The sequence below is a fragment of the Bombus bifarius genome, unplaced genomic scaffold (assembly GCF_011952205.1).
Source record: "Bombus bifarius isolate JDL3187 unplaced genomic scaffold, Bbif_JDL3187 scf7180000009659_frag, whole genome shotgun sequence".
Taxonomy (NCBI): domain Eukaryota; kingdom Metazoa; phylum Arthropoda; class Insecta; order Hymenoptera; family Apidae; genus Bombus; species Bombus bifarius.
Window position 1 is genome coordinate 1,142 of NW_022885261.1, and position 17,699 is coordinate 18,840.

A 17,699-nucleotide genomic window follows, 5' to 3' on the forward strand; every position below is an offset into this window, starting at 1 on the left:
TCTTAAATAAAATTTCTGTTTCTATCGACTACAATAAGTGTTTTAATGTATAATATTAAGAAACAATTAACTCGATAACGCCATTATAAATAAATAAATAGAACGATAATTCCTCGAAAACGATGGTATTCCAATATTAATAACAGATTTCTTTCCTTTCTTTTCTTCGTTTTCCCTTACGACCAAGAAGAACACCAATCAATAGGAAGACTTACGGTTGGAAGTGAAACCAAACGATCGTTCCACTTTGTATTGTTACGAGTCTGTAAGTTTGACTTTGTAGTTTGTGCGAGTTCCGCGAGATCAAAACGCCATGCTGTATCTCGTGTGCATCGAATGAATTTCAATGGCTCGATCGCGATCACGATCGCTTTCCCTGATCGATTCGAAGGCGAGAAAACTGGCCCCGCAGGGAAAAATCACGTATGCAAACTATATGTATCCATGCTAGCCATGATTGCTCTTATTAATTAGTTCTGGGATGTAATAGTTGTTCAAGGTGCGCACTTTTGTGTAACCGGTTACCGAGAACGTTTGACACACGCTTGTCCTCGTTGTTAAACGTCCAGGCCGGAACGGAAGCGATTGGTCGATAACGATCGTCCTGAGATCGTTAAGTCACTCGAGTTATGACGATCGTTACGAGCCTCCATTTTCATTGGTGCGTCGGTGGATGAGTTATTGCTACTCTGCTATGCGTTTTCAATCGGAAAAGGTCGGTTTTGAAGCTGTGTTCAATATTCACGCGTAGCTTTTGCTGGAGCATACGTTTCTCATTAATTTCACGGATCGATTACTTTGGGGAGGTTTCTTACATTTTTTAATCGTAAAATTATTGGTTGTAAGATTTTTTTGATATACCATAATCTAAGGGATCTCGCTTTTTTAATGTTGTAACAATTTTCTAGAAATTGCAATGTAATTCTTAATCGAATTTTTGAACCAGAATTATTTAAAATCATTATATCTAGCAATGTACGAGAAATATCGCAATACTTGTTTCATATAAGTTATTATATATACACACAGACAAATTATTTACATGCACAAATATCGCTTGCATTTTTTTGTCAGAATAAGGACGGTACCTGATGGGAAAATTCGTATTAATTTAGGTGGTTCTGGCTCAACGTTAGGGATAAACACGTGTTTGTTTTATTGCACGCTTTACGCACAATCCGGAAATCAATGCTAACTTAGTCGATCGTTGTTCAAAGCGAACAATTTATCACAGCTGACTAATTGCTACGTAGGAATGTGTTTATTCAGTATTTTTGTTAAGGAAAATGTATTTTTAGTGTTGTATACTTCATGTATATACAGATGCAGCTACGACTCGGATAATTACTGATTAATGATAGCAATCTGCTATAATTGACTAATACTTACTATAATACGTTTACCTATTTTGCATACAATTTCTTTTATCTTTTTTTTTTTTTTTTACTATGAGCAAATGGTGTTGGATCGAACGCATTATGTATCTTTTTCAAATTTTCTTATTTTATATTTCATATTTTTATTTTATAGCTTCCTTGAAAATTCTATGAAAATTAGGATTTTTAATGATTCGAAGATTAGAAAATTCGAAGATCGTGAGATTAGAAGATTCGAAAATTCAGACTGAACAATTTGGAGACTTGCAACCTTGTGAATGTTAGGGAAGTGATACATTTACACTGTACATGAGAGTGTGTGTGTAAGGGTTAGAGGGCGTCAAGGACTCAGTGGAGACAAAAGACTGTTGCCAGATGTTAGAAGAATCTAGGCTAGTCGGTTGGCAACCAGCGTGCGTGCAAGACGTCCTTAGAGAGGAATATAGGTGTATAACTATTATATGGAAATATAGCAAATAATTTGTATTCCCAAATCCTCGAATTTCCTTAACATGGTAGCAGAGCGTGGTTACTAGTTTTGCAAGATATTTAGTGCGTGGTTACTATCTTGCGAGTGAGTTTTGAGTAAAGAAAAAAAACTTTCAGAAAAAAATATACTTCGAGCACGCAGGAACGCTTGAGTAAGAAAAGAAAAAAAGAAGAATCAATTAAAATGGAGAGATCGGAAATCATGATACCTATATTCGATGGTGAGGATTATGGAATGTGGAAGCAAAGAATCACGATGTTTCTCAAATATAAGGAATGCGAGGTTGTTACAACTAGAGTGAAGAACGAAAGAGACGATGAAGACTGGGACAAAAAGGATTTGAAGGCGATTAATATAATTTATAGTGCAATATCGAACAGACAATTGGAGTATGTTAGGGAAGGAAAAACGGCGTATGATATAATAAAAAGGTTCGATGAAATGTACTTGAAAGAGTCGACGGCACTGCAGATCGTATGCAGAAGGAGATTGGAAAACATAAGACTGGAGAACTACAGTGATTCAGCATCATTCTTTAACGATTTCGAAAAATTAATCAATGAATTAAAAAGTGCGGGCGCACAAGTAAGTGAGAGGGAAAAGCTGAATTACGTGCTGAATACGTTACCCGAAGAATACAGCTACATAGCGGACATAATAGACGCATTGAAAGAAGAGGATCAAACGGTAGCGTATGTAAAAAATAAAATAGAGGTAGCAGAGAAGAAAAATAAATCCAATCGAGGAGAAAGGCAAACCAACGCCTTTTCTGCAAAAAAGGAAGGATGCTTCAGATGTGGAAGATTAGGACACTTTGCGAGAGAGTGTCAAAATGGCGTCCAAGCGGAAAGCAGTAACGGCTATTGGCATGGGCCAACACGTGGTCGAAACAGAGGAAGAGGGAACAAAGGCAATACGAGCAGAGGACGTGTAAACTTTCATCGTCAATCAACAACCGGCACGGGCGAGCATGGAAACTCAAGAGCAGGCATATGGATAGCAACGGCGCACGCAGCAAACAGCAGTGAGACGAATGAGATAAGTAAGAACGAAATAGTGTGGCTATTAGATAGCGGTTATACTGATCACATAATTAATAATATAAATTATTTCGATAAATCTATCGACCTAAAAGAACCGGTAAATATATATTTAGGCGATAATAGACCGATAAAAGCGACAAAAGTTGGGAATGTTATAAGTTATTTTGAAGCATTCGGAAAACAAAATAAAATAAATATGAGGAAAGTATTTTACGCGAAAGAAATGTCCGCAAATTTGATTAGTTTAGGTAAACTAACAGACAATAAGAATACGGTTATTTCCAAAGGAAATATTGCGAAAATAATAGATGAGGATAATAAACTTACAGCTGTAGCGTTCAAAGAAAATGGGACATATAGAATAAAAAGTATATTGAAAGGGAAGAAGCACTTAGTAAACAGCGCCGAACGTAGTGGTATGAGTAAAAAGGAAAGATGGCATAGGATGCTAGGACACGTAAATTTTAAATATTTAGAGATTTTGGGTAAAGAGCAGCTAGTGACTGGCATACCGAATGAATTTGAAAAGGAACTTTTGAAATGTAGGGTGTGTATAGAAAGCAAAATGCATAACTTACCTTTCAAAAATAATCGAACTAAGGCTAGGGAAATAATGGAAATTATTCATACGGACGTATGTGGTCCCTTTAAGACCACCGGATTCAATGGAGAAAAATATTTCATTTCATTTATCGATGATTATAGTAAAATAGCTAGGATCTATTGTATAAAATCAAAAGATGAGGTCTTTGATTCTTTCCTACAGTTCGTAAATGAAGCCGAAAATTTAACGGGCAAGAGGTTAAAAATATTAAGATGCGATAATGGTAAAGAATATTTAAATAATCGAATTTATAAATTTGCTAGGGATAAAGGTATAAGAATAAATAATTGCCCAACATACGTACATGAATTAAACGGGACAGCGGAAAGGTATAATAGAACAGTGATGGACATGGCGCGTTGCTTGTTAGCGGAAGCGAAAGTACATAAAAGGTACTGGCCGGAAATAGTTTGTACAGCGGCATACTTGAAAAATCGAATATTAGCGAATACTATAGAAAGAAAGACACCTTTTGAAATATTCTTCGGGAGAAAACCAAGTGTTAAAAATCTACATCTATATGGAAGTAAAGTTTTTGTAAGAAGGCCAGAACGAAAAAGAGTTTCCAAATGGGACAAGAAGGCAGATATGGGAATTCTATTAGGATATAGTGAAGTAGGATACAGAGTCTTATTAGGTGGGAAAATAACAATAGCTAGACATGTAGAGGTCATAGAGACAGACACTAAATGTATCGGTTTTGAGGAAAATTCATCAGAGGCAGATAGAAATGATAGCGAAGATAACTATTCATTGGTTGGTATGGATAAGGAAGAGTTAGAAGGTAGGAAAGATGAAAATAATAGTAGTATTGAAAGCTCAAACACTCCTAGGAGATCTACACGTATTAAGAAAACTCCAGTAAGGTATCCAGAAAAGGAAAATATTTGCGAGATTCATGCAAATTATTGTAAAGTAGATATCCCTCGTACATTTGAGGAGGCGATTTGTTGCGAAAATAATGAAGTTTGGAAACAGGCTATGGATAAGGAAATAGAATGTCTCTATAAGAATAAAACTTGGAAATTGGTAGAAAGGGTAAAAGGCAAAGAAGTATTAGATGTAAAATGGGTTTACACGAAAAAATCAGAGGACAGGTATAAGGCTAGATTAGTGGTAAGGGGATTTCAACAAAGAAACGTAGCCGATGACATATATTCTCCAGTGGCGAGTAATCAGACCTTTAAGATATTGCTATCATATTGTTGTCAAAATGGATTAATAATTGAGCAAATGGATGTAGAAACTGCCTTTTTAAATGGTGAAGTAACCTCGAAGGTATATGTAAATCAACCAAAGGGATATGCGGACGGAACGAATAAAGTTTGTAAATTATCGAAAGCGCTTTATGGGTTAAAGGAAAGTCCGAGGGACTGGTATGAGTGTTTTGATAAGTATGTGACGAGATTAGGTTTTAAAAAGAACAATATAGAGCTGTGCCTATATACTTATGGAGAGGGAGAAAATGTTGTTTATTTGTTAATATACGTAGACGATTTGTTGATTTGTAGTAAAAACAAAGGGAAGATACAAAGTGTAAAAAAAAATTATTAACTGATAAATTTGAAATGAAAGATTTAGGTGAAGTAAAAGAATATCTTGGAATAAATATAGAGTATGATTATTTAAAAAATGAAATGAGATTAAGCCAAAAGAAATACATAGAATCATTAGCAAACAAATATAAATTACATAACAGCAAATTGTACTGTACACCTATGGAGAGCAACTTAAAAATTGAAAAAGCTGAGATAAATAGAGAGGACATTGGATACAAGAATTTAATTGGCGCATTGCTGTATATTAGTGTAAATACCAGACCCGATATAAGTTATAGTGTGAATTATCTGAGTAGATTTCAAGATTGTTGTAACGAGACACATTTTAAATATGAGAGGAGCCTCGATCGCACCATGCCGGCGTACAGCCGGCGCACTCCGACGTCGGGCCCGCCCAGCCAAGGCAGCAAACATCCTGAGGCGTTCGCCGTCGCCTCAACAGACGGTGCCAGGCGCTCGAAGTGAGCGCCGACGGTCCAGTGGCTGTCGAGGGTCAGACCCAGATACTTTATTCTTGTTCCAACCCCGATATCAGCCTCCTCCAACCTCAGACAATAACCAGCTAGAGGCCTCCCGTGATCGGCCTTGCGGCAAAACCACATTGCCTCGGACTTCTCAGGGGACACCCTCTGTCCCAATCCCTTGATCTCGGCGATCACGCAGGCCACCGCTAGCGAGGCGGACGGTTCTACCCCATGCCGTGCCCTAGACCAGCACCAACATGTCGTCGGCGTAGCACGCCAGTGCCGAGTTCGGAAGCATCGGCGTCCGAAGCACCGCGTCATACGCGATGTTCTACAGCAACTGACGCGTTACTCTCGGGGCTAAGACCCCGGAGATGTCCTTCCACAGGAGGGCTGGGACTCCATCGGGACTCTGAGCTTTCCGCGCCTACGACGGCCCCGGCAAGTTCTTCCTCGGTGACGCTTGATTCCGGGCTCCAACTTCTCGCGGTGACACGTGGTTCTTCTTCCGGTGGTTGAGGCTCCTGCTCCTCCTCTTCGGTAAAGTTGCCATCTCCCTCGTTCGCTGCTTCCGGGACCAGTGGTTTCGTCTAACCGCCGCCTACGGCGGGATCTGGTGTACCGGCGCCGAGCGTGGATGGACGCCTCGCGTAGACAAGCGATCCCCTCGGATCACCAGTACACAGCGCCGACGCGGCGCGGGGCTCCAGACCGCGGCATACACGAATCGCAGGTCGCGTGCATGTCGCGCCTCAGCCGAGTCGCGCCCGCTTCCGCGTCCTCGTCGGTCGGGGATTCGTTCTACCAAGTGACGGCTATAGCAGTCACCGCCCATCGCGGGAATCTTCTTCTCCTTCCCGGTGGGCTGCTGGAACCGCGCGCACCCAACGAACGGTCGCCCATCGCTGCGCCAACCGCCACATCCATCAAGATATAAGGGTGGTCCGAGAGGGTCTCCGCCGGGGAGACCTCCCAACCGCAAACACGGCTAGATGCGGCAGGGTTTGCCCGTGTGAGGTCCACTATGGACTCGCCCCGCCGTGCCAAGCACGTGTTAGACGACCCCCGGTTCATAAGCCGGAGGTCGAGTGCGAACGCCCAGTCCTGCACGTCGCGCCCCCTTCCGTTGGTCCTGCGGGATCCCCACGCCGTTGAGTGGGCGTTGATGTACCCGAGGACCAGTGTCGGGCAGGCGCCCAAACGTCTCGCGCAGCCGCGAGTCCGTCCAGGAAGGAGGCTTATTCGGTTCGGCTGATGTTGGGCGACACGTAGACGGCCACCACGGCCAGGTCGCCCCATTTCTCGGCTATGAAGCCCCGTTCCGCTAGATCACCGAGCAGGAGGGGTTTCCCGCGATCCCGGTCCAGAATATGGCGACCGAGCCTATCAGATCCCCAGCTCCTCGTGACGCGCCGGGAATGCTGTACGGCTGGGCCACTGCTGCCAGACCAATCCGCCGCTCCGTCAACCTCTGGAACATTAAGTCCTGAACCCGGCGGGAGCGGTTAAGATTGCACTGCAGGAGCATTTTTCCATCTCCTCTTCTTCCGCTCACGTCGGGGAAGGCTCCGTCTTCATAGGCTCCTCCGGGCCGTTCCCCTCGCAGTCGTTTTGTCCGACTTCTCTGTCCTCTCTTCTGGTCTTCGTGGGGACAGTTGACGGCAGCATCGTTTCCTTCCTCGTCACCACGTCCCCACCGTCGCGTGGAACGGTCCTTGTTTCCTGTGCGGCCCTCTTCTTACGGGCAGGCAGTTTGCATGCCGGTGACCCAATACGGTGCGACGCGGGCAGTCCCAGGTCCGCGCATACCGGACACATGGGTACTCGCGCCGAACAGTCCCTGGCGCGATGTCCTTCCGCCCCGCACCCGTAGCAGCGCTCCGGCCGGTCCGCCATCGATGTGCAGTCCCGGCGCACGTGACCCGACTCCATGAACCTGAAGCATTGGAGTCGGCGCGCAGGTAGAGGGGAAACTCTCGCCGCTGACCAACCTATGTTAATCCTACCTCCTGGTAGGGCGTCTCCTCCTCTGCTGATTTTCCTGCCCGTTATCAGCGGGCAGCGTAGCCATACCGATCCGAGGTCCCGAGGAGCGGAGCGTATGACTGCCACGTTGACCTCGTCAGCGTGGCAGCCCCCGGCCTCAGCAACAGCGGCTGCCACCTCCTCCGAGGTGATCGAGTCCTCCAGTCCGATCACTCTTAGCTCGGCCGTCCTTCGCGGCACGGTTACCCTGACGGGCAAATCCTTCAGCGTGGCCGCCATCCGCTCGGCCAGTCGCGAAGCTTTGCACCCAGCGTCCCGGCCTGAGATTACGAACAGCAGCACCCCCGTGTTTGTCCTCCTCGGTCTTAACTCCGTGAAGTCGAGTTCGGAGAACTTGACTTCCCTCTTCACCACCGATATCGCATCCCTGTACGTGAAGCCCCAGCCGTTCCTCACGGTGAGCGATACCGCTCCGGATCCATCGCCCCTGCCCGCTCCTCGCTTGGATTCCCTTCCCGTGCGGGGGCGTACCGGAGGCCGAGCGGCGCCGAAAAGTCCCTGCCCTTGTTCCGCCACTGTTGGTCGCCGTCCTGGGCGCCGAGGCCCCTGTTCGCAACGTCGACAATGGAAAAGACGACGATACCTGTTACGACCGTTCGTGAAGAGACGCGTTCGCTGGGAAAACGCGTCAGCGAGAAGCGTAAATTCTCGCTACGATTATGTTAATCGACGCCGCGAAATAGTCGCTCCCCTGTTTGTGTTAAGATAACAGAGGTGGTTCAATGAATGTAACACTGTATTAACAGGTTAACATAAAATAATATATTTTACAATAATATGATGAATATATTACATAAAGTTGACTCGACTTTACGATATCTCTAGATGAATTCGTTAGACTATTTGATTTTGCTCGTCAGATTTCTCGTTGTGTCACGTTTGACTCGTCAGAAGTTTGATCGCCTTTCGATGATTTCTTTGTCTCATTTGGAAGACGACCCCCACTATGCTCGGGTCACACCATCGCTAGCGCCTATGATCACGTATGCCTCTTCTTGTGTGAAAAACGTAACGGATAAAAATCGACGTTTCTAGAGCTCGCTGCTTGGCGACAACTATGCTCTCGTCGATACATTGTATACGATCCGGCAGGCAGATAAGACGATCTGCCTGCGACACTGTAGGACCGCGAGCGACGGTTAGAAAATACAGCCCGTGGTAAGCCTCGTGGCGTAACAATACCCGTCCCTTGGTTCTTGCGTCGGTCGGCGCATGGACCGTTGGAAGAGGTTGCGCCGTGGGCTTCCTGTTCTTTCGCCTCGCTCTCCCTCTTCCTCCGCCTATGACGGTAATAAACCCTGCCTCGTCGGCTGACGACTCCACGGTCGACCGCGAGGTGTCTCTCGCCGGCCGCAATCGTGCTTGTACGGTTCTTACGGCTACGCTACTGTAACGTCGATTCACATCAGAGACCGGGCCACACTCTGCGGACAGGATGGCACCCAGATATCTGCACATCCTTGGCGCGTACCCTCAATAGTCTTAAGTACCCACCAGGGGTCTTGGAATTTTCATAGTTAATGTCCTTCGGACCAAGCGAGTATTTCTTGTCTTAGATTTCCTTTACGTTTATTGTCTACCACGTGTTAGCATAGAAAGTTGGTTTTCTTCACATCTTTTATGTTCCGTTAGCAACTTTCTCGCGAGGGCGGCTGAAACCCTTCCTGGTCCACCAGCCGCCTTATTATCCAATCGGAGACGGTGTCTACTGCCCTCACTTCCTTAACCAAAATTGTCATCAACAAATCCGATAGCGCCGTGTCCTTAGACACACCCAGCCCTAACCTTCCTCAGACACACTATTGCCAGAAAAACTTACTTATTCTGTATCCTTAGAATAGTCAACATATCTTTATCGGTCTCGCCCCTTATAATAGTCGCGTACTTAACGTATCATTGTAACTAAGTCTTACATAACGTGGTTGCAGTGAATTGTGATTTATGTTAATTCAGTGTGTATTACATTGTGATTGCTGAATGCATAATAAAGTTTAATTAAAACAAAATTAATAGTTGTGTTACGACTCAGCTATTTTATTTCATCAACCAACCCTGAAGTTTACATGACACCAGCGTCCGTAGCCGGGAGGATCGCCCCCCCCCCCCTGGCATTATTTATCGCCGACACTCATCCAACTTGCGGAGGAACAGGATCTTGAGATCCTCTAGTGGATCTCGAGGTCCTGGACCTCTATCCGTTTTCTTTGTTTGTTTATTATTACTCCCCGACCCGTCGGGACAGCGGAAACGGCGCGACGCTGACCAGGTGTGTGGAGGAGGTGGGGAGGGGGACCCATAATCGTTCCCGTTGGGGCCCCGGGAGCATTTTCTTTCGTCCCCCTCGTAGAGGTGATCCTCACCTCTCGTCCTTCACCGTCGATGTTATCATTTTTGGCTGCTCTCCGTGCATTCCTTGGTCAACCGTCTCTTGGAGACACCGTCTCTCTCTCCTGAAAGCACCCTCCTTCGCAGGTATGCGACCTCCTCCTCTTTCTGATCCTGGGTCGGTTCCACGTCCTTCACGGTAGCTTGCTTGTCGACCGGTCCGATCCTCATTTCGTCACTCCGCGTGTCGTTGCCGCCGTCGGCACCGTCGCGGATGGTAAAGGTGGCGGCGGCCACGGTGGCAGCCTCGGTGTCGGTGTCGTTGTCGCTATCCTTCCCGCGCTTCGCGCCCCTCTTCTTCCTTTTATCGTGAGCCAGCAGTGGTGCGGAGTCTGGATCCCCCGCGGACGCGTCCCCCCGCCGTGTGCGGTGTTCCGCGCCGCCGCCGCGACCGTTATCGACGGGGGTGGTGCTTTCCGCGGACCCGGTAATCCTGCGGTACGATCGCTTGCCGAGCGTGCCCGCAACCGTCGAATAGGAAGAGCACGACGACATTTCGTCGTCGGATTTCACTCCCCCCCCCGGCCGCCGCGCCGCCTCCTCATCCCACCCCACGAAGATACCGGGCCGACGGTCATAACATCGGTTTCCTCCGAACCTCTCCGAGTCCGCCCAGTTCGCGTGTCCCCTTCGCCAGACGCATGAGCGTGTCCAGGGCACTGGCGGCCCATCCCCGGATGGCCACGGTTGTTCGATGACGACGCAGAGGGGCCGCTTTACAACTCGCGGCTGGGCCGGTATTATGGTATCCCTCCCCACCGTAAACGATTCTTTGATTCGTTTTTCTATCCATTGTAATTCTAAGAAATCGCCGAGGTCGTCAACAAGGGTTTCCATCCTGGTGCCACTCACTCTTTCGCACCCTGCCCCGGTCAAAGCTGGTGCAGAGTGACGGGGAGCCCCACAAGAATGTGAGGTAAGTGTTCTTGGGAGATACGGGCCCACTAACTTCTCCGAGAGTTCTCCGCACCGGATCGGCAAACTGGCGGGTGCCAAAGGCGCCGACCAGTCACCATCCGGCTATAGGAGAATATCAGATTCGTCGGGGATTCCCAGGGCGTGGTCCTACGCCCTGAGAACCCATAGCCGCCTCAGGCTCCCCATAGTCTTTTAGTAACTGATACTTGTATAACAATATATTATAGTATGGATGGTTTAGTCAGTGAATTTCATAAGTTTGACGTATAAATGTAATGAAACTTTACTATAGTTAATTTTTTAAGAGGAGGTTTATACTGTTATATATTGTGTGTACACAGAGGTGATGGTATTATAATTGACTGAGTGGTAACTGTGACGGATTTTTAGGATGAAGAATGAAAAGGAATAGTAGTTTAGATGCAGAGTTGACGTTATGACTTAATTGGATAGTTAAGTGCTTTAGGTTATAAGTATTTTTAGTACTTGTATGAGACTTGCTTAGGTTACAAAGTGTCATATTATAAATATGGAAATAAATTATTTATATAAATATGAGCGTTAATAGTGTTGAATTATTAATTTAGTATGTAAGTTTTAAGGCTAAGATGATGGATTGAAATTTGTAATTTAATTATAAGTATAGTATTAGGTTAAGTAAAAAGTTCTGAGCGTTTTTCGCTAGATGTCTTTAGTGAGCCATATCTCACGATGTGCACATCGCATCGAGTCATAGTATACACCGATTTCAAGGTGATATTACGCATCAAAAAGGTTCTTTGTCAGTTTTGTGTTCGGTGAAGCCAGTTGTGTGTTACAGCGTTCGAAAATGGAGATAAAAAAAGAGAAAATTCGATACATTCTTCAGTACCACTACGACCAAGGTGAAAAGGCGGAGCAGGCGGCCAAAAAAATTTGTGCTGTTTATGGACCCAGTACAGTATCGAATGCAACAGCAAAGCGGTGGTTCCAACGATTCCGTTCTGGTAATATGGACGTCGAAGATGAGGCACGCTCTGGTAGGCCAATCGTCGAAAATGTGGATAAAATCATGGAAATCGTCGAGTCGGACCGGCATGTGAGCACTTATTCCATTGCCCAGGAACTGAAGATTAGCCAGAAAACCGTTTGGAACCATTTGCATAAGGCTGGTCTCAAGAAGAAGCTCGACGTATGGGTGCCACATGAATTGACGCAAAAGAACCTTTTGGACCGAATTGATGCCTGCGATTCTTTGTTGAGACGTAACGAAATCGACCCATTTTTGAAGCGGATGGTGACTGGCGATGAAAATGGGTCACATACGAGAACAACAGCCGAAAAAGATCGTGGTCCAATCGCGGTGGGCCGGCCCAAACGATCGCCAAGCGTGGATTAACGGCCAAGAAGGTTTTATTGTGTGTTTGGTGGGATTGGAAGGGAATCATCCATTATGAGCTGCTCCCATCGGGGCAAACACTTAATTCGGACCTCTATTGTCAACAACTGACCAGACTGAAGCAGGCGATCGACCAGAAGCGGCCAGAATTGGCCAATAGGAAAGGTGTTGTGTTCCATCAAGACAACGCCAGGCCGCACACATCTTTAACGACGCGTCAGAAGCTCCGAGAGCTTGGCTGGGAGGTTCTATCGCATCCGCCGTACAGTCCAGACCTGGCACCAAGCGATTATCACCTTTTTAAGTTTTTGCAAAATTTTCTTGATGGTACAAAACTGGCCTCAAGAGAGGCTTGTGAAAATGAGCTGGTCAAGTTTTTTACCAATAGGGACGAGGACTTCTTCAACCGCGGAATTATGAAATTGCCTTCAAAATGGACAAAAGTAATCGAACAAAACGGCGCATATTTAATCTAAATCGAATAATCTTGACTATGTTAATTTCATCGTCGAAATAAAGCGAAAAAGCGCTCAGAACTTTTTACTTCACCTAATATTATAAGATTCATGATGGATGGTAGCTCACGTGCGTAAATTCAAATAATCATGTGTATCACATACTCACGATTACGTTGATTGCAGTGCTTAATTGTTGACCATAATTTCGTTTTTTACCAACCTTTTTCCCCGTTCGCTGTCGGACTCGGACAGACTTCGTATTAACTCATCTTTTAGTTGGTCATATTGTCCGGTGGTCGGGGGATCCAATGCAATGTCCCTTATCCGTTCTAAATATCCTGGTTCGAGGCACCCGAGAAGGGCGGTGGATTTTTCTTCGTTACCCGTGACGCCCACCGCCGCGAGTTGTCTGTCGAATAAAGAGAACCAGAACACGATCTTCTGCGGCTTCAGCGGAGGCACGCGAATTGTTTGACTAGTCGCAACCGTTGTGTTTTCGCTCAACATTGTTAGCGCACTCAGACTCACAATACAAAATTTCGCTAACTCAAATCACGTCGAGGTCACCAATGTGGAAAATTGGTCGATGATAGGTTGTGCGAAATAACGAGAGCGAAATATTGCTGTCGCAGTCCGTCAAATATATCTTGAATAAATAAATAAATAAATTATTTACAGTCGAATACGTGAGTCGTTGGTACAAAATACAAGACGCGGAATAAATACTCATTAATGTTCGTCGCGTAACTCGATAAATAATCGGAGATATTCTGTAGATAATATTCGATACTCTATATGTACTGTTCGATACTGTTCGATACATTTCAATGCTCTTCGATACTATTCCACACTAAAACGCTCGCGATCGCGTCCGTTTATTTATACTGGCCGGGGGAGAACCGGAAAATTCGAATTCGTCTACGTTTGATCTACGGTTGCACGAAGCGGCGACATTGTTTTGCATGGAGTTTATTTGTTTTTACATTACTTGTAAGGCAAAACAACAACATGATTTGAATTGTCCTCTGACTCATGTGCCGCTACAGTGATTACGGGAGAAGGACGAGTGAAGAATGGTGAATAAGAATGGGAAACGGATTAGCCGAATGACTGGCAGTCGGTATAATAGGCCTGGCGAACTGTAAGTGCGTCGCATTTTCATGTAAAAAACAATGCACGTAGCACAAGGGTAAATGGGGAAACGACTTTATAAATGATTTTTTGTCTATTACACGCCTGTCAAATTTCTTTATGAGCAGAACTATTACAAGTGCTATTGTAGCAGAATACAAAAAAATGATGCGTGCTTATGTGGGTGTCACGTTTAACTGCAGTTACAAAAATCTGAACATTAGAAACAGAACGTTGTTGTGGAAGTAATGATAAGTAAAGTACGGGTGTTCGTGTAAATTCATATTTTTATAAATTGAAAAAATGAAATCTGAGTAGACGATTGTTTTATTATAAATGTTATAAGGAGTACTAGTATATTTCATACTTCGTTCGGTCTAATACTTCATATATGAAACCTATAGTGGTCATTGTTATCTATATTTATTCAATTAATATTTATTATTAATATTTATAATGAAACAATTTCAGCAACTATATGATACGTGGCATTAGCATTATGCTAGGCATTATTTTACATTAGTCTTTGATTCCCGCTCTCTCGCTTTCTCGATGAAGAAGTAGAGGGCACAATAATAGAATCATCCACCCAGGGATTATATTTAAGAGTCAGTAGATATAAAGGACAAACTGTTAGTACAGGATTTTTACCAGCTGGTCACATGTCACCTTGTGTGGAAATTGCAGCTCTACTAGCATCAAAATATGTTCCTGATTATACACTTTCAGCTCTTGTATTTGCTACAGTACCTAATTTAATTTTAATTAGGAATTTTGCAACTCAAGGAAGGTACAGGAATTTTGAAAAACTGAAAATAGGAGACTGTATACCTTGTACGATCAAAGATATGGGGTCAGATGGTATAAGACTTATTTTACCAGTTGCAGAATGTACGCCATTTGGATATGTGTCCCATAGTAACGTTAGTAATTTTAATCTACTGCATACAAACTAAATTTTATTGACAAAAATATTTTCTATTAACAGGAAAGAACAACAATTAGGACTAACATTGTCGCTAAAGAAAATATACGATGATCCATCTAATCCTAAAAGTAGAATAGTGGCAGCATTGGATCCATTGATCCTGTATTTTAATAAATTAGTAGAACTTTCAAGAAATTCATATTACAAAAACAGACCCATTGCATCTGTCAAATTAGGGCAAAGAGTTACTGGAAAGATTGAAAAAATTACGCCTGATTGGTTGGTTGTTCAATTGCAGAATAACTTGCTAGGTATAGTGTCTAAGAATCATTACTCCGAGAATAAGAAAATAGGGGACAAAATTTCTGGGACGATTATAACCACGTTATCGTCAATAATGCATAAAATAAGTGCCAAACAAAATAAGCGAATACAATTTCCTGGCTGTAAATTGCTACGTGGTAGAATCTTAATGGTGACAAATTGATTTATCTCTGATATTCCTTCAAGGTATTGGCAACGGAACTTTAGCTTCGATAACTGTACGTCGTCACATAAATAGTGTAATATCGTAGAATAGATTTGAATTAGAGATCGGTTGAAATTAGAAAGCACCGTGTACGTCGTCTTTCGTAGTTTGTTTACATCCAAGAGCTCCTAGTAACAGCGACGCGGAAAGGATAAGCAGTGTCAAAACAGAGGTACAGTTTCATATTTCAAGGAATGGCAATCGAGAGGCCAAAGTATGTGAGCCGAAAAGTGTGTGTGTGTGAGAGGACGAGAGCAAGAGCGAGCACGACCGAGCAGGAGTGTATTGGCGAAGATCAGAGCGAATTGAGTCGCTGAAGAGTAGAGTCGTTAGAGGTTTCGAGTTGTCGAAGAGTAGAGTCGTTAGAGGTTTCGAGTCGTCGAAGAGTAGAGTCGTGAGAATTGATAGAGTTGTTAGAGAGAGAGAGAGTGTGTGTGTTAGATTCGTTGTGACGAGAGTGATCAAATAACTGTAAAGTTATTTGATATAGATACGAGTATTGCATTTAGTTCCGTTAAATAAATATCGTTCTCTGTCCAATTTATATCTGTATATTCAATTTAATATTAATAAATTGTAAGTAATCGAAAAAAAAATTTCTATCCTTATTTTTCGATATTACAATAGTTTACTGCTAGATCTAACACCTTATATTATTCATTCTAAAATTAAATGTTACTCTTCATTAAATTCCCAAAAATCCGATATTATGCCTCTCAGCGTCATAAAATCTGCATTTGAAAAGAAGTGTTATGTGAGAGAGAAATCGGATGATAATAATAACTTAAAAAGAAAGAAACAAAATCAGGAGTATGTGGCACTCGCCAAAGAAATAAAAATTGAAAAGATACGGGAAGACGAAACATGAAAAGCAAAGGGAAACGAAACAGAGAAAAACCAGAGAAAGATTTAGAAAAGGAATATTCAAAGAGAATGTGTGTTGAACAAACAGGAGAAGAAAAGACTAAACTGGAAGACCAAACCTTCCGAAAAAGATTTGGAATATGCTGACTCAACTCTCCTTCAGGATAAAGAGTCATCTTGCGATAGTAAAGATGAAGTAGAAGAAAAACCAAATCTGAGAAATAAGAAATTAACGTCGAGAACAAAAAAGACAGGAGAAACATAAAATACGTCAAAGAGAAGAAACGCTCGCCAACAACCAGTTACCAAATTCTGTACATCAGTTCCACAGATCAGTTTTAGCTAGTCTAGACAGTTCAATAGTATGGTTACAGTATATGGCATATCATTTACAAACAACAGAAATCGAGAAAGCAAGAGCAGTTGCAAGAGAAACGGCGAAAACGATTAATTTCAGGGAACAGAAGGAAAAATTAAACGTTTGGAAGGCTTGGTTGAATTTAGAGTCTAAATTCGGAATTCCTAAAGCACTGAATGATGTTTTTCAAGAGGCACTGAAAGTATACAGTCACATGTTGACTGTACATGTCGAGGCTAGCAGGCAGATGGAACTAGAGAAAACAATTAATACCATGATTGGAAAATTTAACCATATTCCCGAGATGTGGTTTAATTGTGGAGAAGGGTTACTAAAAATGGGCTTGGGGGACAAATCGAGGCATATTATGCAGAGAGCATTCCAATCTTTGCCAGCATCTGAACGTATGTACACTACAGAAATAAAGAGAGAGCAGTAACTCTGTTTGAGCAAATTCTAAGTTCTTATCCGAAACGGGTGGATATATGGTCTTGTTATGTTGATTCTCTAATTAAATCTAATGATACTGATATAGGAAGGTAAAAATATTTTTTCAACTATATTTTGTCTTTTTAATTTCATAGAGCATTTACCTTCTAATAATTTGCATTTACAGGAAAGTTCTAGAGAGAGCAGTTGTTCAGGCATTACCGCCTAGAAAGGTGAAGATCCTCTTTAAAAAGTTCATCAATTTTGAAGAGCAGCATGGTACTGAGGAAGACGTGACTCGTGTTCAACAAATGGCTGTAGAATATCTAGAGAAGCAGTGTACAAAATGATTAAAAATAATAAAACGTTTTGACACATATTTCATTACATCATGTGAGCAAAACCTTCGTTACTTCGCGCAAGATGATCTGTGCGACGTCCTTCATTGTCAGACCGTCAAGACCCAAGCACCATTAAACAGATCCTCAATAAACCTAAGGCCCCACCATAAAACTTTAACTTTCCAACGTCATTATTTTAACACATGTTTTAAGTTAATCCTTTTGTCCTGAGGGACTTTTTAAGCCTAGAAAGGTTTTCGGTTTATGGAGGGTTATTGGAAAGGTGCTTAGGTTTATTAGGCGCTCTTAAAAATTACGGAGACTGCGGGTAGTGACCTAACGGAAAAAGTGGATATTTATCTAACGGAAAATCCGGTTTTTTCCCGTAAACAATGACA

At 43.3% G+C, this 17,699-nt stretch overlaps 1 pseudogene; it reads left to right on the forward strand.

The window, feature by feature from the left end:
* Nucleotides 1-16,014: 16,014 nt before the first annotated feature.
* Nucleotides 16,015-17,346, forward strand: LOC117215480 (annotated as a pseudogene).
* Nucleotides 17,347-17,699: the final 353 nt, after the last annotated feature.